Below are 27,513 nucleotides of genomic sequence, written 5' to 3'. Positions count from 1 at the left end.
TTAACAGAAATTTCTCAGACAAGGAATTAAAAGCAGAAAATAAATGAAAAAATGTTCAACATCACTGGTCATTCAAGACATGCAGATGAAAACACTGAGATTCTACCTCACCCCACAAAGAATTGGTGCTATCAAGAAATCAACCAATAACAAATGTTGACAGGGTTGTGGGGAGAAAGGAACTCTTCTCCATTGTTGGCGGGAGTGTACACTTGTGCAACCACTGTGGAAGTCAATATGGAGATACAACACAAAGCTAGAATTAGAGGCCTCATTTTACCCAGCTATTACTATGGTTGTATCTTCCCAAAAGAATTAAAAGAATATTTGCTCAACCATGTTTATAGTGGCACAGTTTGTAGTAGCTAAAATTTGGAAACAACCCAAATGTTCATCAACTGGAAACTAGATAAAAATATGTGGTCTTTTTTTAATAAGATGGAATACTACTCAGCCATAAAGAATGATAAACTAGAGATATTTATACCTAGGTGGATGCACATTGAGGCTATACTCTGAAGTGAAATTAATAATTCACATGTGTGTATACACTGAATAGTTTTTCTAGTGTGAAAAACAAAGTGTAAATAAGGATCAAAATGTATAATTGTTATTGTGTAATAGAAAGAAAAGGTCCAAAAGTAGAGGAAGTGGGAGGCATAGGGGAAAGGTAAAAAGTGAAAAGAAAAAATATGTGAAAATGTGAAACATGTAAACAAAGTCTTGTAAACAAAGAAAGGTGGAGGGGGAAAGGGAGGATAGGGAAATGGGAAAAAATAATAACCAATATGTCATGTAAAGACATAAGATCCCAGCGATGAATGTAACTGCATTGTATACCTTAAATGTACCAAGAAACTTAACAAAGATAAAAAACAGAAAAAAAAATATTGTATGAAAAAATCTGAACACGTTGAATTTTATTTTTAATTAATGTTAATTAGCATCTTTATGAAACTATTCTTCAAGGTTTGAGATCATGATTTTATACTTGAAGGGACGTTTTTCAACTGTACCGGTACATCATCTGCTGTAGGTCTTCATTAGTTGATATGGCTTGGATTTCAGTTGTCACCCCAAAGTCACTTGTATTCAGAAGCAGAGCTTTTGGTTGGTTGTTCATGGGATCATTGAATTAATAAGTTCTTAGATAAATGTGCTGCTGGAAAGTAGGACCCTGTCAGAGGAGGTAGGTCGTTGGAAGCATAATCTTGAAGTTACTTCCTTTTCCCCTGCTGCTCTCCTTTCCCTCTGCTTCCTGGCTGCCATGAAATAAGCAGGTTCCCACCACCGTGCTATTCTACAATGCCGTGTCTGTCTTGAAGCCAGTCAACCCTAGCTTGAACCCTCTGAATCTAAGTCAAAAATCACTTTTTTAAGTTTGTAGGTATCACATATTTTTAATAGAAACACAACAAATGCAGAAAATTGCTAGCAGAGAAGTGGACTGCCTGCTCTGATTACTCCCTATCGCGTTGTTCAGAAGCCTTTGGAACCGGTTCACAGGGGGAATCTTAAAAACGTTAGAGATGCAGGCTAGAGAAGCCTTGGCATGCTATAAGAAGAGCTATAAGATGAACAATTCTCCTCAGAACTCAAAAGACTACAATGCTGATCGAATGCAAGCTCAGGAGTTTTCATTTGGGTAAAAGAACTCTGTTGAAAAATAGACTGGAGACACTGCATGTTATATTCTGGCATTCAAGGCTTTAAACTGCGAGAGTGAAGATAAAGGTGCAGTGCAAAGCCCAGAAAGTTGTGAATGTGGAATGTGTCCTAATGCAAACAATAGACAATGAGTGGAGCCAATCCAATAGCGAGGGCCTGGAGTTTGCTACCAGTAGGATCATAGGGGAGGGGCTTCCCATGTCTATAGACTTCCAGGTCTCACTCACACACACCTTGTATGTTGGATGTAGAGATACAGAACTAATAATTGCACTTCTGTTTAGAATATGCTATTTTCATCCCTTTAAGCATGGGGATGTTTTTCTGGTCTAATGTGTGTTGGAAGTATATTTAATTTTCTTGTTGACTTTAATGGAGTTTCACTCCTAAGAGTTTGTCGTGAGGTTCAGAGGATACTTTGAACTTTGACTTTTTAGCAAATTGGAAATACTAAGACTGGAAATTTTTAGAAATGAACTAAGCCAACTATGTATAATGAGATGGATGGGAGCATTTGGGAGATGAGGAAAGTAATGTTTTGGTTTGGATCTAAAATGCTCTTCCCCAAATCTTATGTATGTAAACATGGGGCTTTTGGAAAGTGACTGGGTTATATAGGTGCTATATTCATCAGCTGATTAACTCAGGGATAAGTTCAAAGCTAAATGTGAAGGTAGAATGTGGGATTTGGGAGTCACTAAGGGCATTATCTCAAATGATTTATTCATGTCCCAAATTTCTCCTTTCTCTCTGCATTTCCTAGCAATCCTGAAATAAGTACATTTCCTCAACTGTCATTTTGCCATGGCATTTCTGCCTTGGAGTCACACAACTTTCAGCTGAACTCTTTAAAATCCTGAGCCAGAATAAACTCTCCTCCTTTAAGTTTCAGATTTTGGCTATTTTATCACAGTGATAGGAAATAACTAACATATTGGTCATTTTACACTTTCATCAAATAATATTTACTATGTCATTATAATATGAATGAGTAGCTTTCCATTGCATGATGGAAATATTTCTTGGTGAACTTTCAAAGATGAAGGAAAATTATGTGACATATATGTTATATACACTCAATGTTAATTGCATTTATTAAAGATTGACATTATTCATATACCATAAAACTTTAGAAAGAAACTTTGGCCTGAATGTTTGTAAAAAGATGCACACAGAGCATATTGAAATATACAGTGGCTCCTCCAGTTACAACCAGTATGATATGGAATTTCAATTTTAACCTGAATGCCAGCCACTTGTGCTTTCAGATGGTCTCAGTCACAGATTTAACCCTTAAAGAGTTCTGGAAGGAACATTACAACATGCTTTCCCATGTTGGGTTAATTGAGAAATCCTGGGCTAGTGTCTCTCTAAGGACACTGAGTCCGGTCTATAGATAGGAGAGAGACTTTGAAGGTTGTATAGAGGAACCTGAGCCTTCAATTGACCAACTTGAGTTACAACCAGCCCTGGTGAAAGAATTTAATTCATAAATCGAGTCCACTGAATATATTTCATTTATATGTATTAAATTCTTCAATTTATCTCATTTAATTTTGGAAATACAGTCTTACCTTCTCTGCCTGAAACTATGGCTGAACCACCAAGACACAAACAGTTCATTAATATGGGCTTTCAAAAAGGGGTATTAGCAGTAGTTGAAGAAAAGAAAACTATTAAATGCTAGACAATTAAACACATATTGTTCTTAAACAATTTTGTACAGAGAGGAGTGCTCCTCAGTTGATATTTGACAAAGTCAGTAGACTTTATGTTGTCATAACTTTTGCTACTGATATCTAGAACACAGAGGCCTACGACACAGAGGAGACCCTGCAAGAGCAACAACAAACATTGTTTCTTCAATGCCCATAGCACTAAGTTGAGAAAATATTTGCAGAAAAATGTAAGAAAAAAGAAAAAGATTTAAACAGAGGTGGGTAGAGTATGCCAGATGGCACTTATACACCGTTCAAAATGATGTATCTATTACTCAGCACTGTTTTATGCAACAATTTAGCCTCCTGGTTCCATCCAATTTAAGAGAAATCTATTTTACATGTGACTCCTGTATAGCAGCTGATTTGACACTGAACAAAACAGTAGCCAAGCAATGGGAACTCTAAACTCATGGGTAAAAGTAACACTCCAGTAATGGCAAGTGGTCTTTAGACAGTACTACCTGTCCAACATCTGTGGAATGGATATTTAATTCACGTATTAATGTAAGAATCAGTGTGTCTCAATGGATTTATAGTGATGAGCCTGAAAAATTAGAGGAACCAGATACAAACTAGAGACCATGTGAATAAGATGAGTTTCATCTTGTTTCATTAAACTACTCATGTGCTAGCTTTCAGTTTTTCGTGTATTTTACCTACATCAAAATATTCAAATATTAAAGAATATCCTATGTATATTTACACAAATAATATTTGAATATTCAGAGACAATTATTTTTAAAATGCCAATTAAATTTGAGAAAACGTATAACTAAGTAGCATTAATGGATTTGTAAATGTATTAGAAAATGAAAGTAATTTGTACATATGACTTTGATAACTTCCAATCATTTCCAGTCCACAGACTAATTTTTACAGTAACTTTTTATAAATGTGTGGTTTCAGAGTTTTAAACATTATAGCTGTTTTGAATTTAGAAAGTTCTATTGTTTCAAATCCAAGGAAGAGCAAAGATAAGTAAAGTGTGTCACACAGTAAAACATTATATTCAAATTAGCAATGCAATGAGCTCACTGTGTCGGTTTAAGAAACTCAATCAATTTTATGGGTATTTTAAGATTTCAATCTTAAATGATTATTTTCAGGGCCGAATGTACACAATGTAAAGAAGCTGATAGGCTGTTATTAAGCATAACCTGTGTATAGAATCAATATAATTTTACCAATATTCACATAACAATACTCTTTGTAACTATCAGAAATATAAATATAGCACAACTACAGCCACGCAGAACATTGAGGCCTCAAACAATTAATTCTAAAATTACTTTTCTTATCTACCTCTAATTGCTTCAGCCAACACATCGCAGATACATATTTCAATTATCACATTTAAAATTCAAAATAAATTGCAGGTTATATTATTTTCTTTTTTTTTAAATTTGAGACATAATGGTTATCTACTGCCATTCTTTAGTACAGGACCTAAAAGAATGGAAAGCCCAGGAGATGTGTTATTCATTGAAGCACTAAAGCAAGCATTTCATTTCCGTGACCACAGAAACTGAATTTTATCGTCCTTTTAGTAAATGCTGAAAAGCATAAAATTATTACAGTGGGCCTACATCAGAATATTTTAAATACATTTTATATATCTGAGAGAATTATTTAAGAGCTATTTTAATCATTTAAAAATGTGCATTAATAATTTTGAATTCCTTCCACCAGAGACCATGGAAGACAAATCACGCTCAAAGAACTTTTTGAGGCAATTGTCTCTTCAATCCTGAATCCCTCAAAGTTAAGATGGAAGAATCACCTTAATGTTTATTGAACTTCTTCTGTCATGGTCCATGTGCTGGAAAAGTATGTGAAAGGCATGGCCCTTATTTCAGGCTTGACATCTTGCACGGTGATCTCTTCGTGGTTCTATTTACCATCTACACAACATACACAACAATTTGGAAGCTAACAGAGTGAATTGAATCTTTATTGAAATATAAGAAAATTCTTGACACTATAGGCAGGTCTTCTAAAACATTTACATACAAGAGATAACCCAAAAACTTTAAATGCACATTCTGTTTGAGCCGATCAGGACTAAGGAATGATAATGTGTATTTTCGATGCATTGGTGGTGGTGGATATTGATGCCGATCCTTAACACTGCTGCTGCTCTTTTCTTTCTTTCTTGAATTTTCACAAATTATAAAATGAGTATAAAATAGCAGTATTTATGAAATATAAATCCAATAATAAATAGGGTACTACTTAGCTAGCATGCATTCAAGAGAACTTATGCAGACTGGATGCTATTAAAGAATAATTACTTAATCTGTCATTACTTTAAATATGCCCTTCTCTCATCTGTTTTTAATTTTTTGTGTGTCATTCTTCATAATTATTATGTAAAATTTTAACTGACTAATTTTATTTTTATCCCTGTTTCTTACTTATCAAGAGATTATAGGTAGTGTGTTAGAGAATTTATATGTTTAATTCCTATAGTCTCCATTATTCTACTAATCATCATTCCATTTCTGAAGTGGAGGATATTACCACTGCCCGACCTTTCAACATCATCTCCTAGACTCTTTCAGTGCTGGAGGTACTCCCTGGATCACTTTGTTTCAATAACTGTTGCCATGTAAGTCAGCAGAAATACATGTTGTTTACTACATTAAAACTATATGACATTCTCTTCATCAAAAGAATGTCACATATTTAATTAGTCAACTTTGCTTTTGAGCAGTTTTAGCTTCACAGAAAAATGAGGCAGAAAGTATAACATTTGTGCATATAGTTATTACAGATGAGAAATTTGTTCAAACGCTTATAGACACCAAAATCTAGGATTCCCCTTTTCCTTACAGAAAGTGTCAGCATCTGCAAATATTATAAACAAATCTTCCTATATATTTTCAACCATTACTGTATTACTTCTTATACCAAATACAATGCAATGCTATGAAAATCGTCCTTACTCTGCAATATGTAAGAAATTAAAAAAAGACAAATTTGCACATTTTACCATATGGACAAAACTTTTAAAAATGTTCTAGATCCATGTCTGGTTGAATCCAAGAATGCAGAACCTGCAGGTAAAGAGGACAAACTGTACCCTGTGGACAACGTCTCCCACCACGAGTGGATTTGACACTTGTTACAATTAATAAAGATTCACTAACACATCATTAGAATTTAAATATATTTGTCTTGGATTTGTACATTCTATGGGTCCTAACAAATATACTGTGACAGGTATCCAGTATACTAATATGAAGTGGAATTATTTCTTTGTCTTCAATATCTTTCTTTTCTTATCCAAGCAAGCACTAACCTTTTCATTGATTTTACTTCAATATTGTTTATTTTATACTGTGTTAATGTTATTATTTTATAATGAATTTAATTCAGGATGTTGTAGCAGTTTGCTGTTTAGTACATAATCGGCAAAGAATAAATGACACTGAAAATTGAAGCTAAAATTAAATCTGCATTCCATGAAGACATAATATACTGCATAAACTTTATACTTTGTTTTAGAAAAAGAAAGAAGCATCCCTGGAAACCCAGTTATTCAGTTTCAGTTGGTAGAGTGGAGGCCACTTTGCATAGGCCTGATATGCAGGATTTAATATTTAACTGAAGGTTTGCATTTTTCTTATAAAAACTATGTGGTCAGAGACCCAGAGAACTGATTTTGCAGGTGATGAGGCTGCCATCTAAGACCAGAGTAAAAGGAAATATCTTCTGATGCAGTTCATTAATGGCTCTCAGAACTTGCTATAGTTGCCAGTTATTGTTATGAATATCCAGAAAGTTTTAACTCTCTATGCAACAACTGAGCATTTAGTTTACAAAGAGGCACCAGAAGCACTTTTAACCTCCTGTCTAACTCTTTGAATAACTGAAGTTTCCTGGGCTATGTGTGCCCTGCTGATTCTCTTAACTTCTCCAATTACTGCAAATGATTTCGTAGTTACATTGCTTTAATAACTCAGTAAGAGTGTGTGATGGCCTTACAATATTTTTTGATGTTTTACATTACTTTTGAAAATAAAGAGATATATTAGTATTAATTTGATCATTATATTTGTTTGATTTATCTTAATTATGTTTCGTTTTTGTTTTGTTTTTGTTTTTGGTACCGGGGATCGAACTTGGGTCCTTGCCCTTGAGAGGCAGGCCACCGAACCGCTGAGCTAAATCCCCGGCCCTATTTATCTTAATTATGAAGTTGCAATTAAATTAGTAAGTAAAAACTAAGCATCTATACAGACAGATTTTATCTGTTGATAGAGAATATATGATTGATAAACACAGAAATAAATGATAAATAGATCTCGTTAAATCAAATTTGCCTTCATTGCATAGGTAGGTTTCATATGGTCTTTAGTCACAACAAAAATAAATTTATATAAATTTTTTGAAGGTTGTAGTTCCAAATCAGTTACAAAATATACTACACATAACATTAAAACATAATTAATCTTGATGAACATTTAGCTACCTTATAAATGCTTGATGGGTAATGCATTTGTACTCATTTCCAGTGGATGTTACCAATTGTCAGCAATGTGATAGTTAAAATGACAGAAACATATTTATCACAATTCTGCAAGCCAGAAGTTGGCTATAAGTATGACGTGACTAAACTAGAGGCGTCTGCAAGGCTACTCTGCCTCTGCTGGTCCTAGGAGAAAATAATTCCCTTGACTTTTCTAGATAGTTCATGTGTGCCAGCATTATTCAACCTCTTTCTCTAGTCTGCAAGGTCAGTACCTTCAAACATCTCTGCTTCTTCCTGTCCATTATCCTGTCGGTGAAATCTTTCTCTGCCTTCCTCCAATATGGATACATCTGACTACTTCTGTACCACTCACATATGCCAGGTAATCTTCTCTCTTACCTTAAACTCTTTAACTCAATCACATCTCCTAAGCGAGCTGTTACAATTTGTGTTATTTTCCTGCTTTATAAATTAGCAACATTCACAGATTCCAGGGATTAATATTTGGACATATTTTTAAAGAGCCATCATCTAGTTTAAAAGTGTATTTTTGTCTTTTCCTAATGTCACAAATATTTTTTGAGAAAGAATTGGTATGTAACAAGTATTTTCATACAAACAGATGAATGAATGGATTTAACAATGGTCATTAAGAGGTTCAGATATTTATATAAAATATAAATTTTATTTTATGTCATTTTATTTTATGAATTTTTAACACTTAATATTTTTAACACTTGTATTACTTTTTTCCCACTTAGACACAATACCTAATGCCTACAACTAGAATAAAAGAGAGAATTAATTTGGCTCATTGTTTTAGAAAGCTCAGTTTTTGTTGGCTGGATCCAATGCTGGACATTCATGGCTGAAGGGTGTGATCAAATCACGGTGTCAGGAAAGCCAAGACAGTCAGAAAATATCAGAGAGGAAAGAGCCAGAGTATAGTACCTAACTTTGAACCAATCAGCCAATCCCGGAACTCTGCTTTATTAATATCTGTTTATCCGATCAAGTTGACAGTTAAGATAAACTGAGCCAACAATTATCAAAATAGTTAATGCATTCCTTTTCTGGAAAATCTACAGAGCAAAAAGGCATCAAGCAATTCAAACTTCAAACTAACTACAAATACTTGCAACTAGTGGTAAATTAAGTACTTATTACAAACAAGGTATTGTGCCTAATATTTGGTTCCTATAATAATATTTATTGAGTAAATATATTTGATTAACTCTCTGGTCATTGCTTTATAGGATTTACTTTGCAATTTTATTTTACCAATTTTAAGTTTCTTTTATTTCCTAATTTATATAAATGGAATGAAACATAACCAAAGAGATTAACATACACAGATTGCTAACTCTAAGGATAGGGTTCTCTGACGCATTGTCTCATATTTTGTAAAAGTTTGACCATTGTTAAGTACATATGAGGTCTCTTCTCTCCTATTCATTTCAAATTTCTTATAATAATTTAAATGTAATTGTCAAATATGGGAATTTTTGTGACAATCGGCAAGTTGAAAAAGCACATATTTTTCCAAATTAAATTTAAATCTAATTTTCCCTGTTCATATTTTCCATAACATAATTTTTACATCTTCAAATCTTGAAGTCAATATTTTTAAAAAGTGTGCACACAAGTGAAACATAATGTATGAAATGTATCTGGCATAGCGCCAACTTCAAGGAATATTAACTTCTTTGTATGAGTCTTTAGTTAGCTAAAGTATCTAAGAAATAAGTTCCTAAATCTGTCATCATAATTTATTATATTAGAATCAATTATCTCATTGAAATGCTTAAATGGGACTAAATACTTAAATACAATTCTCTTCTGAAATATTTACTTGTCATGAAATGTTTAATAAAAAGTGCTACACTATTTCATGTGTGAAATCTTTCTATTTTATTGCAGAAGTACATACATGTGCACAGGAGAAATTATTGAAGAAACAGCTTTGAGTCTCCTCCCATTTCTGTGTCCTATCAAATCCGTGGGACTAAACAGAAGCCTAGCACTGCCCCTGACTTTGTGTGTCATCCTCTATTAGTATCTGAAAGGACTCCTGACAGTCACGATTGCATTGCTGTGTTTTCCTTCCATGTCCTGAGGGATGATAGGGGACTGCAAAGCACTACTCACCTTGAACTTATTTATATGTATTTTCTTTTTTTAGCTGAGTTTATTGGTACATTTTAGGTATACAGAACTTATTTATATGTATTTTCTAATAAATGTGTGCAAATAATGGAAAGAGAAGATAAATGAAATTGTAGACTCATCTACAGGAAGGCATATGTTACATTACACAGGAAGTTCATACATTCAGGTTTTCCTCAACTTATCAAAACACGATATTCTATAAATAAAATAAGAGAAAGTTTCTCCCTAGAATAATAAGTTTTTGGCTTATTGTACCTATTCAAGCATCATTCATTCAGGGACATTCAAACAATTTTTTTTTCATTTTCCCATCATATTTCACATAGAACATTGCAAATTGTATAATGGCAGAACTAGTAACAGAATTCTGGATAATCATTCACCACAGATGGTAGAGTTTAAAGCCGTTAGATTAAGGAGTCACTGTTCTTTTTTTTTTTTTCTCAGTAAAATTAAAGGCTTACATAAAATAGCAATAAAATGTCCAAAATTAGTGACTCAAGTTATTGTCCATAGTTAGTGAGGGGCTGAAACACAGTTCTTAACATGCTCACAATTATGTGTCTTAAGAACATCAAATTAAGCAAATCTCATGGCGTTTTGAAGAAAAAGTCAACATTCATCAGTTGTATCAGATTTAGATTTTCAACATTCTAGAAATAACATGCATCGGATAATAATAAATTAAAACACACATAAAAGAAAGAGAAACAAATGTGTAGCAGTAGGTTGGTGTCTACAATTTGATTCAATATAGAGAAACATGCTGGATTATGAGGGGAGTTAGTTTAAAATGGAATACAAAAATGAAAATGTGAGAGTCATTGGAACCTGAAAGTAAAGTAGAAATAAGAGATATAATGTAAGTTGATTATCATGGAACAACAACAAAACTGGAAAGGTAAATCATTGGGGAAACATTCAAATTTCACTATCAATTAAATAAATTTACAGTATTCAAAGAATTTCAGAAGCCAATGCTGTGCAGCAGTAAACATAATTCTTCTCATCACCGAAATTCTTCCTAGTATACCTAAGTTTCAGGAAAAGGAAGCCTATATTTCACAGCATTCAGTTAAGAAAGAACATCTCAGAAAGCTAGAAAAAGTATAAAATCTACTATTTAAAGGAATTTGAAAAAAAAACTGCAGTAAAGACTTGTGGCACCAGATTCTTGTAAAAAGAAAACGATTAGCGAGTTAAACCAACATTTGATCCTACTTTTCTTCTTAATGAGTTTATTATTGTTATTATAAATGAAATAAGAAACCAAGAATCCAAGCAACATTTTCTCATCAGTCTGAAGTGAGCAAGAATTTAGTGTTTCAGGAAAACATTTCTAGCTGTAATTTATGCATTTAAGTTTAAAGATGAATTGAAAACAAACAAGAAAGACAAAACAAAGAAGGAAGCATAGTCTGTGGGAAATTCCAGACCTCTATTAGCTACAAGAAAAACAAAACAAAACCCTTTCAAAGAACTTTGTCTTCTCTATAATATTAAATTACCTACCAATTTTAGTATATTAAATGTATAACTAATACAAAATGATGAAGTAAAGGAAAAGAAATCAACAAAAGTAAAACAAAACAGACAATATAAAATAAGTTAGCCAAAACTGAGATACAAGAAAAAGTAATTGTCTTTCAATATCAGAAACATTACTTTTAAAATATTGAAGTACAAGATAAATAATCTAGATTGACATGAAAAAGAAAATAAAAACATGAAACTATTTTATCTTAAAAGTCTAATTGAAATTAAAAATTTAAAGGTTTTTAGGACTGAGCACAGAAGACTAAAGAGTTATTTTTAGAGAGGCATGTTTGGAGGGTTGGCGTGTAGCTAGGAACTTGGATTTATATCTCCTAGTCTTTTCCTATGACCTGAAAAGAAAATGGCTTACAGTTACTAATTTGTAGAAACAATATGCTTCTACTAAATACCTGTTTTGTCTCTGTGAATCTAGATATTTAATATTTGCTGGCAGAGGGTACTTATGTGACCAGGAGCCTCCCCTCCCCATCACTGAATCATTAACAAATTTTCTTTTTAGATAATAATTCATACACTCAATAAACTTTCATGGACCCATTTCTGACCAAGGGCTTGCAATCAAAGCAGTCAATGTGCTTTTAACAAATGGCAGTATGAATGGAAGTCACTTAACTTTTCTAAGTGAGCGAAAGATCTTAACATATGACTATAATCATGAAAACAGATGGACAAAAGCATCTGAAATTAGAAATAAAGCAAATTAAAACAACAGCAGATATTACCATACAACTACTAGAACACCAGAACTGTAAAATAACAATGTAAAGTGCTGAGGAATATTTAGAGCAATAGAAATTCATCCTTATTTGGTGGATATATGAAACAGCACAACCTATTTGGAGGTTAATTTAGCCATTTATTAGAAAGAAGACATTGATTTATCATGCAATCTAGAAATTTAGCTACTAGATATTTATTTAACTGATTTGCAAACTTGCATCTACTCAAATGCATATATGTGAAAATTTTTGATTTTTTGTTTATAAATCTAAGCCTGAAAAAATTCTGACATCATTTAATAAGCGAATGCATAAACAAACTGGGGTCTTTTCATATAATGGAATAGGTATTCTTAGAATAGCATTTAGTATTTAGGAAAATAACACTATGATGGTAAGTCAATACCTATCAGTTATAACCATTAATATTAATGGCCTCAATTCACTAATCAAAAGAGATAGACTGGCAGAATGTATTAAGAAGCAAAATCCGACAATATGCCATATATAGGAAACACACCTTGCTTAAAAGGAAACTCATAGACTGAAAGTAAAAGGATGGAAAACAGTTCTCCATGTGACAGGAACCCTTAAAATAAACAGGGGCATATATCTTAACTGTAGACAAAGTAAATTTCAAACCAAAATTAATTAAGAGAGACAAAGAAAGTTACTACATCCTTGTAAAAGGAACAATCCAAGAGGAAGAGATGGTAATCATAAATATATGCACCAAATACTAATGCCCCCAACTATACAAAACAAATAAGGGACAGGAAAAACCAAATAAGCACTAATTCAGTTGTAGTGGGAGACCTCAATACTGCACTGTCACAAATAGACAAATAATCCAAAACAGAATACTAGAACAGGGCCAAGCTTTTGAACAAATAGACTTAAAAGAAGTCTACAGAGTGTTCCACTGCACAAAATCAGAATACACATTCTTTTGTATTGCTAACTTTCATTTTTATTTAAACATAGTAATCTCTTAGAGCATAAACAATAAAATACTGTACCACAAATATTATGCACAATGCATATAAATATTATCCATAATTGCATGTCTACTTCATAACATGCAAAATGAATTTTGAGCACAAGATTTTAAAAATCATTAAATGAGACAATAAACTCAAGACAGAAATAACAGAGCAAATAAAACATACATTTCATAACATGTCATTTGGTCATGTCTTCCTATCTACTGCTTAAGGCATGAGTTTCAGAAATCCCACACTCTTTGCCAAATGGAAATATCCACTTTGGCTTTACCTAATGTGTGTACACACACACACACACACACACACACACACACACACACACACACACACACACACACACACACACACACACACACATATATATATATATATAAATATACACACACACACACACACACACACACACACACATATATATATATATATAAAACAAGACAAATAATTCTCTTTCAAAATAATGTGATAAATACATCACACACACACACACATATACACACACTCCCCCCTCCCCTCTGAACAGTCCCTGAAATAGAGAAATAAGTATTTCAAGTTTTCCTACCACTGAAGCACTCTACACATTAAAAGCATATTCTTCTACAGAAATAGTGAGTGGCATTATGCATCTCAGTTGTATTTATATTATGTTTCCCAAACACATTTTACTAAAGCTTGCCGTGGCTCCTCTAGACATATCAGATTTAGTCTTTGCACTTCACCTAAATGACACACAGTGCACCAGTCACTGTATAAAGTAAAGTCCATTTAACAGTTTAGTTAGAAACTTCAGCATGGATATATTCAGCTTTGTCCAAATGCCTGGGATATTTTCTCTATGTCTATCCCCTCTACTTCATGGGTTAATTTTTTCTGCTTCCTTCACAGACTATAGGCACATGAATGTCTAGTCCTGCGATGACAGCCCCTCCTATTAAGGAGCTCATACTAACCAGAGTTCAAGCAAGTAAAGTTCAGTTTGTTATCACAGGGTGCTCTGCATGGTCAAACAGAGCAAGCATCCATGAAGACTGAGACTACAGAACCCTGGATCTGGTCCTTGGAGTGGGATGAAAGGAGCAGGACAGAGAGTGAAAACACAGCTATAGGAAGAAAAAGTCCAGTTTATCTGGCATGAATATGCCTATGAAGTCATCTGTCAAGCCTCAGTCTTGATTTCCAAAAAGAAAAAAATGCCTTATTCTGCTGGGAGACAGAACCATGAAAAATTTTGTGTGTTAAACAAAAACCAGAGCTGTGCTAGAGAATAACCTGGGTAGGTCAATTAACAGGGGAGAGGTGCTGAAGCTCAGAAAGTTTGATTCACTAAGACTAGTGCTACATACAACTATTTCCTATAGAAGGAAACACCTTAAGAGGCCAAACACCATAGCTCTATCTACATCAAGACTTGGGGACTGTGGGTAAATAAGTGTTTTATTTCAAGTTCCTGGAACCTCCTTCAATTTGAGCAAGTTAAGAGCAATGAAATAATTCCTACATCCAGCAACAATTCAGGTCTCTAATTATGACCTCTACTTTCCCAGAACTACCATTACCATGAAATTATAAAGCAATTATCAATCAGTTCATTATAAGTAAGTCCCTACCTGCCGCCAAATCCAGTGAGCCCTCACGACGGCAAAGACCCCATCGCAAGTACTAGCACTTGCCTACCACCTACACTGGGGCAGAGTGCTGCAGGTATGCTGCAAGGCGATGGCTCCTCCTTCCATTTTGGCTCACCAGAGTCTCTCACCAAAGCCCCCCAACACGGACCATCCATTTCCTTTGTAGTCCTTTGTAGACTGTTTTCCTTCACTAGCTAGGGAGAGACCTTCTGAGTGGAGGAACCAGAGAAAAGAAAATTATTATTAATGTCTTGAAACCAAAGTAGATAGGAATTTCTTTTTTTATTCTTAAATCATGCTCTTTTCTTTAATTAAGCATTGAGACCTCTCCAACATGTCATCTAAAGACCATTTCATCCACTGCTCTGTTTGGCCACCAGCCTGTTATCTCTCTTCAGCAATGGTGAAGTGGATTCCTTTTCCTCGAGGAAGAGAAATCCATGGCTTTTTGACCTTGCCAAAAACAAAAATGTTGGAGAGCCGATGTCAAAGCTGATGCAGTTAGCGTCTTTCACATGAACCACATAAAAAGAGCCAGGATGCTTCTCCCTGTTGGTGATCACACCAATTTTTCCCAAGTTAATGCCTCTAGTTACCATACATAGGTTACCAGTGTCTAACTTGATGAAATCCATGATCTTGCCACACGTCAAATCAATCTGGATGGTGTTATTCACCTTTGTTGAGAGAATCAGGGTAGCGAATGGTGTGCGCATTGTGGGTCACCAGATGAGGGGATACCTTTTGTGCCCACAGAGATCTTTCTTACTTTGCACAATTTGTACTTGGCTTCTGCAGGTGTAGTACTGTGAACAGGAAAGTGAACCTTGGTGTTGTCGATCAGACTGAAATGCTCTCCCATCTTTGCAATGCTGATGACATCTATAAAGCCAGCAGGATAGTTTATATCAGTTCCAACTTTTCCATCAATCTTAATGAAGCGCTGCATGCAAATCTTTACTTCACCCCCTGTTAAGGCATACTTAAGTGTCTTCCTCAGGAAGATGATAAGAGGCAGGCATTTCTTCAGTTTATGGGGAACCAGTGGATGGATGAGGAGCAAACACACCAGTCAACCTATCCATCATCCAATACTTTGGAGATGCCACTCTTTTCAGATGCTTCTTGGGATCTTGAGCCAAGGCTGAGTTTTCACCAACTTCTCCGTCCTCATCCTGGCCATGGCCATCCTCCACCTCCTGCTTCATGTGTTGTAGATAGGCATTTCTTAGGACATATTCACTCAAACTACAGAAATAGGCTGCTCCATACCAGTCATAGGACAACTCACCACACATTCACTCAATATGCAACATTTATTAGTGATTAGTTTCCAACAGCATCAGATTCATTTGGAAACCGCACACTGTAGAAGGCAATCTTGTGATTTTCTTCTAGTTTTATATAAAAATACAAACTAGTCTAGGAGTCAGGCACAGTGGTACAAAATCCTGAGCAGAAAGATCTTATCAAAGTATATGCTTCTTTCATTTTGAAGAACTCCTATCTAGATTTTGGTTTTTGGAAATTTACTGCTGACTCATTTTTGTTCAGAGAGGTTTCTTTTCTACTCCTACCCTATTTTCATCCTGCTAAAACCCACTAAATGAGAACACTTAGGACAGATCCACATGGAGCTAAAAGCCTCAAATTAGCTAAGTCACATGCACCAACATAGTGGCTGCTGCCTTAATCTGCTCACTCTCTCAGGGACTGTTTAGGGACATTTAGGGACTGCTGGGATCTGAATTCTAGCTGGAGGTATTTAGTGCTTTTGTCTTTTTGAAATGCTAATGTATGGTATAATTTCCATGTATAAAAATCTGATTCTGTTAACTAAAATTCAAGGGCGGGAACACCGGCTTGGGACAGAAGACTAGACATAAACCAGCCACATGCTTCCCTTTCCTGTAAGCGAAGGGAGTGAGCTAGACTGTCTTTGGTGTCCGATCAAGCTAACACTCATAGACTCCCTGAAGCCTATTTCTACCCAGGTTTGTCAGGCTGGGTCAGACAGACTCCCTTACCACTTTATGTCAACAATGCAAAGTGGCTGTAACATATTTCTATGATGCAGTGTGAGGTCTTCTTCTTCCTTATCCCTCAAAGACTGTTTCATCTCTCTGGGGCAGACCATTTGAGGTCTACCAGCCAACTGATGGCTGCTGAGATTTAAACCTTATCACTGACCTGGTGCAGACAAGGCGTTTCAGTAACCCAGCCCAGGTCACAATTGTCTGTTTCTCATTTAAAATGTTAACCAAGTAGAAATGCAATTCTGTTAGTTCTTCTATAGATCTATTTAAGTTTTCCAATAGGAGATTATTCAAAAATTACATGAGAAAAATTACCCCTCACCACTAAGTTAAAGACATGGATATCAGAGTTGCAAAGTCTCAAACTCCTCATAGGCGCTGATCCATGATGTTCTCCTTGTGGCAATGGGCTCCATGTGAAAGTAGTGTGGTCGTGCCTCATCGTGAATATGCACCAGGAAATGGATTTCAAAAGACTGGGTGCTAAACATCACTGTCACTGCCAGACTCTCTCAACTGCAGGTTATTTCTGAGGCTGTTCATGAGCTGGTTGCTTCCTTGCTGCCAGTCGGTTCCACTGGCAATGGCAGGACTGCTGTTGTAGGGCTGCTGGTGTGACGGCTATGGAGGAGAGGCCCTTGTCCTCTCCTCTGCTGCTGGAGCTATCATCATCAATTCCTGGGGAGCTCTCAGAGTCTGAGGAGCTGCTCCCACTGATGCTGCTCATCTATTCAATAATGTCAACTTCAGCCCTCAGCTCTCTTTTGATATTCAGCTGAGGTTCAGGCAAGGGATTCTCCTTCAAGAAAGAAGTCTTGGTCCAACTGCAGGCTTTGTTGGAGCTCTGAATATGTGGGAGGTGGAGGTGGAGGTGGAGGTGGAGGTGAAGGTGGCTGTGACGCCTGTGGAGGCCGTGTGGGCTGCTGCTCCATTTGGGCCTGGATTTTACTTCTCCCCTCAGCTCTTGTCTTCTTGACCTGAATGCTGCTACTAGTTCTCTCCAGTACATATTCACCAGTACCATGATTAATAATAAGCACACAGTCTTTCTGATAAGGCCATTATTTCCTTTTGAACACAGTCATTGGTGGCATGCACCCAGGAATATGTGGCTGCAAAATAATTGTGACTTCCCCTTGCCAACCTGAAACTCTCCTTCACAGGAAGTGTCCGCAGATGCTGGTTTAAAATCACAGCAAATGGTGTGGAAGGAGGTCCATGGCAGCTTTCAAAGCTCTCTCTGAGGCATAGGCAGTGCTCCTCAAGTTGCAACAGTGAGTTCAAAGTCCAGTTCATGGCCCCAGATCAGGGCTCTTTCCTTGTAGCTGCATCCTCACCTCCTGCACCACCAGCATCCTGGAGGAACCACACTTTGAGCCCGACTGGGGCCCACCAGGGGCTAGAAACTGGAAAACACATCCTTTTCAGCTGCACATGGGTCATTCTCTGAAAAATGGATGTACACTGAAGCCATACTTTTAAGTGAAATTAATGTGCAAATACCTAATAGTTTCTCTGGTGTGAAAATATAAAAGTAAAAATAAGGATCAAAATGCATAATTGATATTGTGTAACAGGAAGAAAAGTTCTGAAGGAGTAGGGGAAGTGGAAAAAAAGGGGTAGGAAAAAGGTAAGAAGGGAAAAAGAAAAAATATGAGAAAAGGAAAAACACGAAAACTGAGTCTTTGTAAATAGGTGTGGAAGGGAAGAAGAGAAAGCAGAGAAATGCTGAAAAAATAAGAACCAAAATAAGTAATGTAAAGGTACAAGATCCCAATGATGAATGTAACTGTATTGTATACCTAAAATGCACCAATAAATTTAATGGAAAAATAATATTTAGTGATTGAAGCCTCGCAAGAATAACAAATCTTAAGGTAAATTTCTAAGTAAAGAAAACCAATCTGAAAAGAATATCTGTTTCCTGACTCCATTTTATATCATCTTACAGCAAAGATAAAATTATACAAGTAGGAAAGTGACTTGTGGTTTCCAAGTGTTTGGAAAAGGGAGAAAAAAGAATATGCAAAGCACACAGAATGCATTAGACCAGTAAAATTACTTTTAAGAAAATATGATGATGCATATATTATTCAACATATCTGTCGAAACTCAGAGAAGTTTGCATCACAAAGAATGGACCTTCATATTCAAAAGAAATAAAAAGTTATTTAGGATTTCCACTTAATCTGGGTGGAATGCAGATGCTGATAAAATGATCTAACGTGTTACAAATGTATGAATGAACCCTCTGAAAGTGATAGCAGAGGAAGTGCTGATTTAAGTACTCTTAAAAATGTCAAAGATTCCAAAACTTAACATAACATAATCACTGTACTCTATATCATAATTTTCCTCCCTTAGAAATACGGGTTAATAATTCTGAAATTGCTAAATACCTAACCTGAAGTTGCATAATGAGACAAATCCTATTTATCTTTCTAATTCTTGGAATCGGAGCTTAAACAAGTAGAGAAATCTAGAGAGATCGTTATGTGACACTTAGCCATCAATGTGAGCTTGTGTTCAGTGTGTTATAGATAAGAAAGGGACATACAGAAGTATGCATAGATAAGAAAGGGACATACAGAAGTATGCATAGATATGTTAGCTTACATGGTTTGGTATTCATTTAGGTGTCCTTGCTTTCTGACCTGAAAGAGCCTTGGTTCAAGACACTAAAGTGACAATGAACACAGCTACCTTTCAGATCTTTGATTCTAATATCATGTTGAAGTAAAAAAGAAGTCAATATTACTTATAGAAATTACTCTGTGATGGGAACAGGAAATATACAAGATAAATATGAAGTATCTTATTGTATAAAAATGTTAAAATGCTCCAACAGAAGAAAAGAAAAAATACTGTGTATGTCACAGAAATACTACAGCCTACTGAAAGAATTCCCAAAGGCCAAAGCTTAAATAATTTGAATGAAATAAGTAAATAAGAACTTGTTAAAAATCCAAAGCAAATATTCTTCCATACACATTCATATACATAAATAATTGAATAAGGTAAGTAGAGAATACACAAATCATTAATGAAGAAAAATCCTAATCATTTTTGTAGACATTTCACTCTCAATGATCTGATGCATAAACCATGACTTTTCTTTCCTTCTTTCTTTCTTTCTTTCTTTGGTTGTTGTTGCTGTTGTTTTTGAGACACGGTTTCACTATGTAATTGAGACTGAATTGGAACTCACTGTAGCCCAGGTTGATCTCAAACTCACAACGATCCTCCTGCCTCAGCCTCCCGAATGCTGGGATTACAGATGTGCACCAACACACCCAGCTAGCCATGACTTTCTTAACTCTGCTACATAAAAATGAATCCTTCTAAAGATCACAATGTGCAAGGCAGAGGCTGGTAGCTAAATTTTTGGTAGAAAAGTCTCATAAAGATTAGATGAACCTTTTGAACACTTATTATCAACAAGGAAAATTTATGTTAATAATATAATCCCATGATGTGATATGATGAACTGTCACTGCACCTTTATCATGATTCTGCTAAAATCACATGATGTCGGTGTGCGCCTGAGAAAAATTCAAGATAAATCTCAACTGAAGACATTGTACAAAACACAAGCCTATGGCCAGGGATTTAGTTCAGTGGCACCGCACCTGCAAGGCAAGCACAAGGTCCTGAGTTCCATTCCTGGTATAAAATAAAGAGAAAGAAACACAAGGCCAAATAGATGCACATTGAGGCCGTCCTCTTAAGTGAAATAAATAAGACACACATGTGTAAATACAGAAGAGTTTCTCTGATGTGAGAAACTGAAAGTGTAAGGATTAAAATATATAATAGATAATGTGAATAGGAAGAAAAGTTCCAAAGAGAAAGGGGAGAGGTTGGTTCAAAGATCGAGTTAGTAATTCAATAAGGGGCTATTGCATTGATATCGTTATTCTAAATTGTACTAATATAGTTCCCCTACAGTGCTTCATTTCAAGAACTTGGTTCTTTCCATGATTTAGGTTCCAATCTCAAGTATTACATGAGAACCAAATCAAATTAAATAGCCCTTTTATTCCTATTTCACATTATCAATTATACACTTTGAACCTCATTTACACTTTGTTTTTCACACCAGAGAAACTATTCGGTATGTACATATGTGTGTCCTATTTATTGCACTTAAAGAGTATGGCCTCAGGCTGGGGCTTTAGCTTAGTGGTTCTGCTGCCTGCCTCGGAAGCACAAGGTCCTGAGTTCAATCTCTGGTACAAAAATTAAAAAAAAAAATGTATGGCCTCAATATGCGTCCATTTAGTTATAAATGACTTCAGTTTCTCATTCTTTATGGATGAATAGCATTCCACTTTATATAAAAATAATCTTCTTTATCCAGTCTTCAGTTGATAGGCAATTGGGCTGTTTCCAAATTTTAGCTATTACAAACTATGCCTCTATAAACTCGGGTGTGATATGAATCTTTTAATTCTGTTGGGTAGATACTAATGGTGAAGTTTGATCGAATTGGTTTATGACCAGAATTGTGGAGAGTATTAACTTTGTTAACCAAGGTACTACTACTACATATGTGTGTGTGTGTGTGTGTGCATTTATATACTAAATCAGAGGTTTAGTAGCTGCCCCTTGTTTTTTTTTTAATTTATGGGTTTCCAAGCACCTGGTTTCCCTGTGCTCTGCCTGTCTACCTCCCTCTTCTCTTATGGATTGCTTTCTTCAGTGAAGCTTGAACTCTTTATAGTCAGAATTAGCCAGAAACCCAATGAGGCCCTCATTTTATATTTTTCTGCCTACAGACCATTCTTTCCTACATAAGGATCCAAAATAGCAAAACACCTGGGGTGTCCTTGACTATATCAATATCAAGTAGAAAATGTGAGAGGATCTATTAAAATTTAAGCAAATTATTTTTGATGACCAAGAAATTCTATCTATGTACCTTTCCCATATATGCAATACTGCACCTCCGAAGACATGATTAAGAACACTCATTGTTATTTTGTTTGCAATAACGCAAAAACAAAAGCATGGAAACAAAATGACTTATACTGTATATAGTCAGAAAAATATTGTGCTACCATGAAAGTAAATGAATTTCTTTTCCATAGAAATAGAGGAAATGTCAATGCAAAAAACTACAAACAAAATTTTAGAGTTAAAATAGTGAAACATTTAAAAGTTTCATCACCGTGTATTATGGATCATTGGATAATTAACAGTTTCAATTTATCAAAGATGTTTTATAAAAAAAACTTTGAACATTATTTAAATATTTTCCAACACAACAGGAAATGATATGTAAAAATTAAGAACAATTTGAATTATGGAGAAGTTGAATTTTGCATGAAATTTTATGCAACAACTGAAATAATGCTTGAATAACATTAGAAAATTTTTTTCTTCTATTGCATCAAACTAGTATCAGTGTTACCATATGCTATAAAATAAATTTATATTTCCCAGGTTGATATTTCTCATTCTTGGGTTTATCACAGCACCAGCTTATCAAAATAGGAAAAGAAAACTATAAGAGCACTACTACTATAAAATTTTCAATGATTTGGTCAATATCCACAGTATTTGAGTAGATATAGTCACACTAGTCTGTGAGTTTTTATTTCATTACAGTATTCTCTACTCTCTGCTCACAGTTACCTTGCTCTCACTTACTTTAGCAGCTGCTAATATAATCCAGGTACATCCATCTTCTGAACATGCTCAGCCTTGGAGACCTGGGTCACAGCTCTCATGGCATCAGTGCTGATGGAATGACTGCATTTCACCACCTCACTGATGCTGAACTTGTCTTGCTGCTGTATGATGTAGATTACTGATGAGAGGATTCCAGAAATCGGATGGATGACTGTGGTGAGTTCAACTACCAGAGTGATAAAGAGGAGGGATAACAGCATTACTCTGCATCCTAGAGTTGATGACACATAGATGAAAAATTATTTTTTCATGTTTTAAAGTTGGAGCCCTGGTTTATTTCAACGATAGTATCTCACCTCATTGTGTTAGTACATGTTTTACTTGTTCATTTATACATATATATCAAAGTCACATGGTACATAAACGACATTTATTTGGGGCATGATATTACTATTTTGAAGGTTAGTCCATTTATAAGAAAGTTTATTTTAACTTTTACATTTAAAAGATATAGTTGAGCTGAATTCTTTATCACTGTGACTTCTAATGGAATTCCACTATTTCCTATCTCCTACTGAGTTGAAAAAGAATGGTCTTTTGTTATGATAAAATGCTCTTGATTCTGTGTAGAAAGAATAGTACTATTCTATAGCAATGCAATTTATGTTAACAACATAGATGATTCTGTAACTGCTCTTCCATTAACATTTTTTCTCTCTTCACCATTTTCTTAAAAGTCCACCTTTAAGGTTTGAATATTTTATACTTGTCTCCAAACAAAAAGTGTTTCTTTTTATAAAATTTCACTTATGTCAGTTGAGCTGTTATTCTGGGTAAGAAATGGAAAGAAAAAAAAAATCATGTTTATTTTGCCCTAAAGGCATTTTATACATGAGAAAAGTCTAAGTGGTAAAATCTTACTTCTTTTATGAGTTGATCATGAGGATAAATGTTTCTCTACTTTTAAGAAGTAGCAGATGATATTGAAAGTGCTGACTAGTTTAGTTCAAGATAAAAATTTGCAACTATGGTAATTTTTTTTCTTAAAACACATATGAAAAAAGAATGATCATCATCATTGGTCATTTAAGAAATGCAGATGAAAACAGCACTGAGATTCTACCTCACCCCAGAATGAATAGCTGCTATCAAGAAATTAATAAATACCATATGTTGGCAGGGTTGTGGAAAGAAAAGAACCGTTCTTTATTGTTGGTGAGAGTGTAGACTGGAAATCAATATGGCGATACCTCAAACAACTAGGATTAGAAGTTCTGTTTGACCCAGCTATTCCCCCCGCTAGGTATCTTCCCAAAAGAATTTAAAGAATCATACCACAGTGTTATATGTTCACCCATGTTTAGAGTGGCACAGTTTGTAATAGCTAAAATTTGGAAACAGCCCTATTGTCCATCAACTGGATGAAAAGATTTTTTTATATAAAATGGAGTACTACGCAGCCATATAAAACAAGAAATTAGAGATATATATAGCTAAATCAATGCACATTGAGTCAGTACTCTTAACTGCAATTAGTAAGACACACATGTATAAATACCAAATACTTTCTCTGGTGTGAAAAACTAAAAGTATAATAAGGATACAAATGTATAATTGATACTGTGTAATAGGAAGAAAGTGTCTAAAAGAGTAGGGGAAGTGGAAGGGGTAGGGGAAGGTAAGAAGGAAAAAGAAAAATATGCGAAATGGAAAAAAGTCTTTGTAAACAGGAAAGAGTGGAGGGGGTGAAAGGAGGGCTAGGGAATGGGGAAAAAATAAGAACCAAGATAAGTAATGTAAAGGTGCAAGATCCCAATGATGAATGTAACTGTATTGTATACCTAAATTGTACTAACAAATTTAATTTAAAATATGTTGCTTACATGAAACAATTTTGTTTAAAATTATTTTCTTTTTTTACAATATCCATGCATGTATACAAAGTAAAAACACAACCATGCATGCATGTTATAGCAAAAATAAGAGAGACTTCAAAATATATTTCAATAGGCTTAATAATAGGGAATATATACATGTATATGTACATATATCACATATATACTTGTATATTCTGTATTTCTGTGTGTGTAAGTATGGACTGGGAAGTGAAGTTAGAAAAGAAGAGATAGACTGAATTGTTTTTAATATGATAGAATTAACATAGAATATAATTAGGAGACCATTCAAACATAAGGCAATTCGGCATGTACAATATATGTAGAGAAGTCAATGTAGTTGCCCTTAGTTTGATTAAACTTTAGATAACTCTCTTCCCAACTGTAAACCCCTGACTGTTCATTTTGAGGATTTACTATTTGACATATTCAACTGCTAATTCTTTTTCTTCTCATTTTCAATACCTCTTAAAAAGACAAGCACCAGGCCTAATGAAGTGTGGATACATATCAGTCATCCCCGTGGGTGACCAAGGCCTCTGGATCCATCGATTCCTTAAAAAGTCTTTGTTCTTTTCATGCACCCTAGTTACACAATTGGCTTCCCCACTAGATCTTTATCACCTAAGCAGCTATACTTGTAACCTTATTGGTTAATCATAGCTGTAATCCATGTCATACTCACATGGGTTTGCTCTGTAAATCTTCCCTATAAAGTGGGGTCCCCAACTAACCATTTTGATCCCCCGCTGTTTCTCAGGAGTTATCTTCTCAATAAATACTTTCCTACTGTTAAACCCCATTGTTCCTAGAATTCATTCTTTGACATTTAGAGAACATGAACTCAATGTATCAGACATCTAATACATTGGGAGGTATAATAATTTCAGATTTCTCTCCTGTGTCACCAGATGACAGTTTTTCAGCTGTGTTAGGCAGTTATCAGCCAATGGAAACATTATTTGAGCCCAGGCTGACCCTAGGTGAAACTATAACACTGGGGGTGGAGAAAACCAGAGATTATATCTCCTGCCCACTTTAGTGGATATGCACAAGAGCAGTCCCAAACCACTAAGTATGATAAACTCAGAATAATCAGAGCTTCAGCAAAAATACAGCAACTTTTCAATACCAGCTTAAAGAGCCACTCCATAAATACTTTAATTTAAACCCTGAATTTAGAGAGGGTCGAGTTGTCTTGGGACAGTATTGTACTAGCCAGTAAGCTTCAGACATTAGGAGGAAACCACAAACTTCAACAGGGCCCACAGTGGGGTAAGGCAACTGGTCAATGTGGCTTTACATCGACTTTTAAAATTGTGACAAAGTAGAGGATGAATGGCAATTGACTGAGGAAAAAAAAAGGCAGACTAAAGCCAACCTGACTCTAATGGATAAGGCTCATAATAAAGCTCATGGAACCAAGGTAAACCAAGGTTACCAAAGGGTCATGGAGGCAAGCCTGTGTGCTTCAAGTGAAAGCAACTAGAGCAATGAACAAAGCAATACCCTCAAAACCACAAAGTCCCTATGAAGCCTGTCTGAAAAATGTCCTTGGCACTGGAGGAGTGACTGTCCTCATTCCCAGAAGAGGATGAGATTATCCATCTTATAGCAGCCAGGGAAAAATGCCCAGAGAGTGAACGAATGTGCCCAAGGCAGCTGCACAAGGACCTTCTTATCAACTAGAAGAATTCTTGTGTGTAAGCTTTCTAGATAGCAGGGTGCTTTACTCAATTCTAAACTCTTACTGGGGCAAATTATAACCCTGTTCTTCAGTTGTTGTTGCTTTAAAGGACATAAAAAGTCAGATTTCTTTTATTCCTATCCAAGCTGCTGGTTGGGAGATTTCCTTTTTCAAGCTGCCTTCATGGTAACACCAAAATACCCCGTACTGTAAGTGAAAGAGATTCACTTTCAGCTCGGGGCTACTCCATCATTCAAACTTCTGGCAACCTGTTCCCTGGTTTCCAAGGACCCCGCCCAACTGCCTCATTTGGGCTGGATTCCTCAGCTGGAAGTTTAATACCATGTGTGGTATGATGGTACCCTAGGGTGTGATGGCAGTTATTCAGCTCCAAGACTCTAATGTATACACTCACAAAAAGCAACATCCCTAAACGAGAAGTTAGACTGTTGTGAAAGATCATTATTGATGAATTTGTGGTTAGAGAGCTGCTGATGCCATGCCAGTCCTTGTGCAACACAGTACATCTCAGACATTTTAGTCAAGCCTAGGGGCATCAGAGGCAATGGTGTCTATTCACCCTCTAATGACATGCACACACACTCTCCTTGTACAGATCACCCTCCGGTGCACAGTAGATGCTAAATGGTTCTCTGTCCTTGATCTCAAGGATGTCTTCTTTTCTACTGATTCTCTCAATTTTATATTCATATTATTTCTCTTTTAAAATTTGGTATTTTAAAGGGGAAGTAGAAGTAATTTAAAAATTCATATTTTAATATCTTTTTGTTTTGTTTTCACTTTGCTTCTCAAATGGAAACCAATAATGTAAAATAGAGTCAGACAGGTTTTCCTAATAAAGCACTGCAACACAAATACTAGCTTAACTATTCAACTAGTAGAATAGGTGACAATATCAAAAGTCTGAGAATAAACTTTTCTTGACTTAGAAGGTGCTAGATTCCCAAGCTATTATATAATCTACGAATGTACTGCTGAGTGAATTGATAGTATAAAAGTCATGGAAAATAACATTATATAAGTTATTTTCTCTGGGATAATTGTTAAGGAACTCAGCTACGGAGTCTTTACTGAGTAAGCTTAGTTCTGTTTTCTCCTTTTTCCTAGTAAAGTCTGACAGATCTACTTAGAAAAAGTAGGATAAAAGATGGAAAAGCTCAAAGAAGCTTTCTGTCTGCAGCCTGTATTTTAGGGTATTGTTTTTTGCATCCCCCCACCCCAGAAGTGGGTTTTTTTTTCTTTAAACAGAGTTATTGGAATATTTTTTAGAATAATGATTGAACAAGAGTTACTTCAAGTATTA

At 35.2% G+C, this 27,513-nt stretch overlaps 2 pseudogenes; both read right to left on the bottom strand.

The window, feature by feature from the left end:
• Nucleotides 1-15,290: 15,290 nt before the first annotated feature.
• On the bottom strand, nt 15,291-16,235 carry LOC104858616 (annotated as a pseudogene).
• Nucleotides 16,236-17,456: 1,221 nt separating this feature from the next.
• On the bottom strand, nt 17,457-18,278 carry LOC104858615 (annotated as a pseudogene).
• Between the last annotated feature and the right edge of the window lie 9,235 nt (nt 18,279-27,513).

The sequence above is a fragment of the Fukomys damarensis genome, unplaced genomic scaffold (genome assembly GCF_012274545.1).
Source record: "Fukomys damarensis isolate Sample0158 unplaced genomic scaffold, DMR_v1.0_HiC HiC_scaffold_38, whole genome shotgun sequence".
Classification (NCBI taxonomy): Eukaryota; Metazoa; Chordata; class Mammalia; order Rodentia; family Bathyergidae; genus Fukomys; species Fukomys damarensis.
Note: the sequence above shows the minus strand (reverse complement) of the source record. Positions and strands in the feature narration are given on the sequence as shown.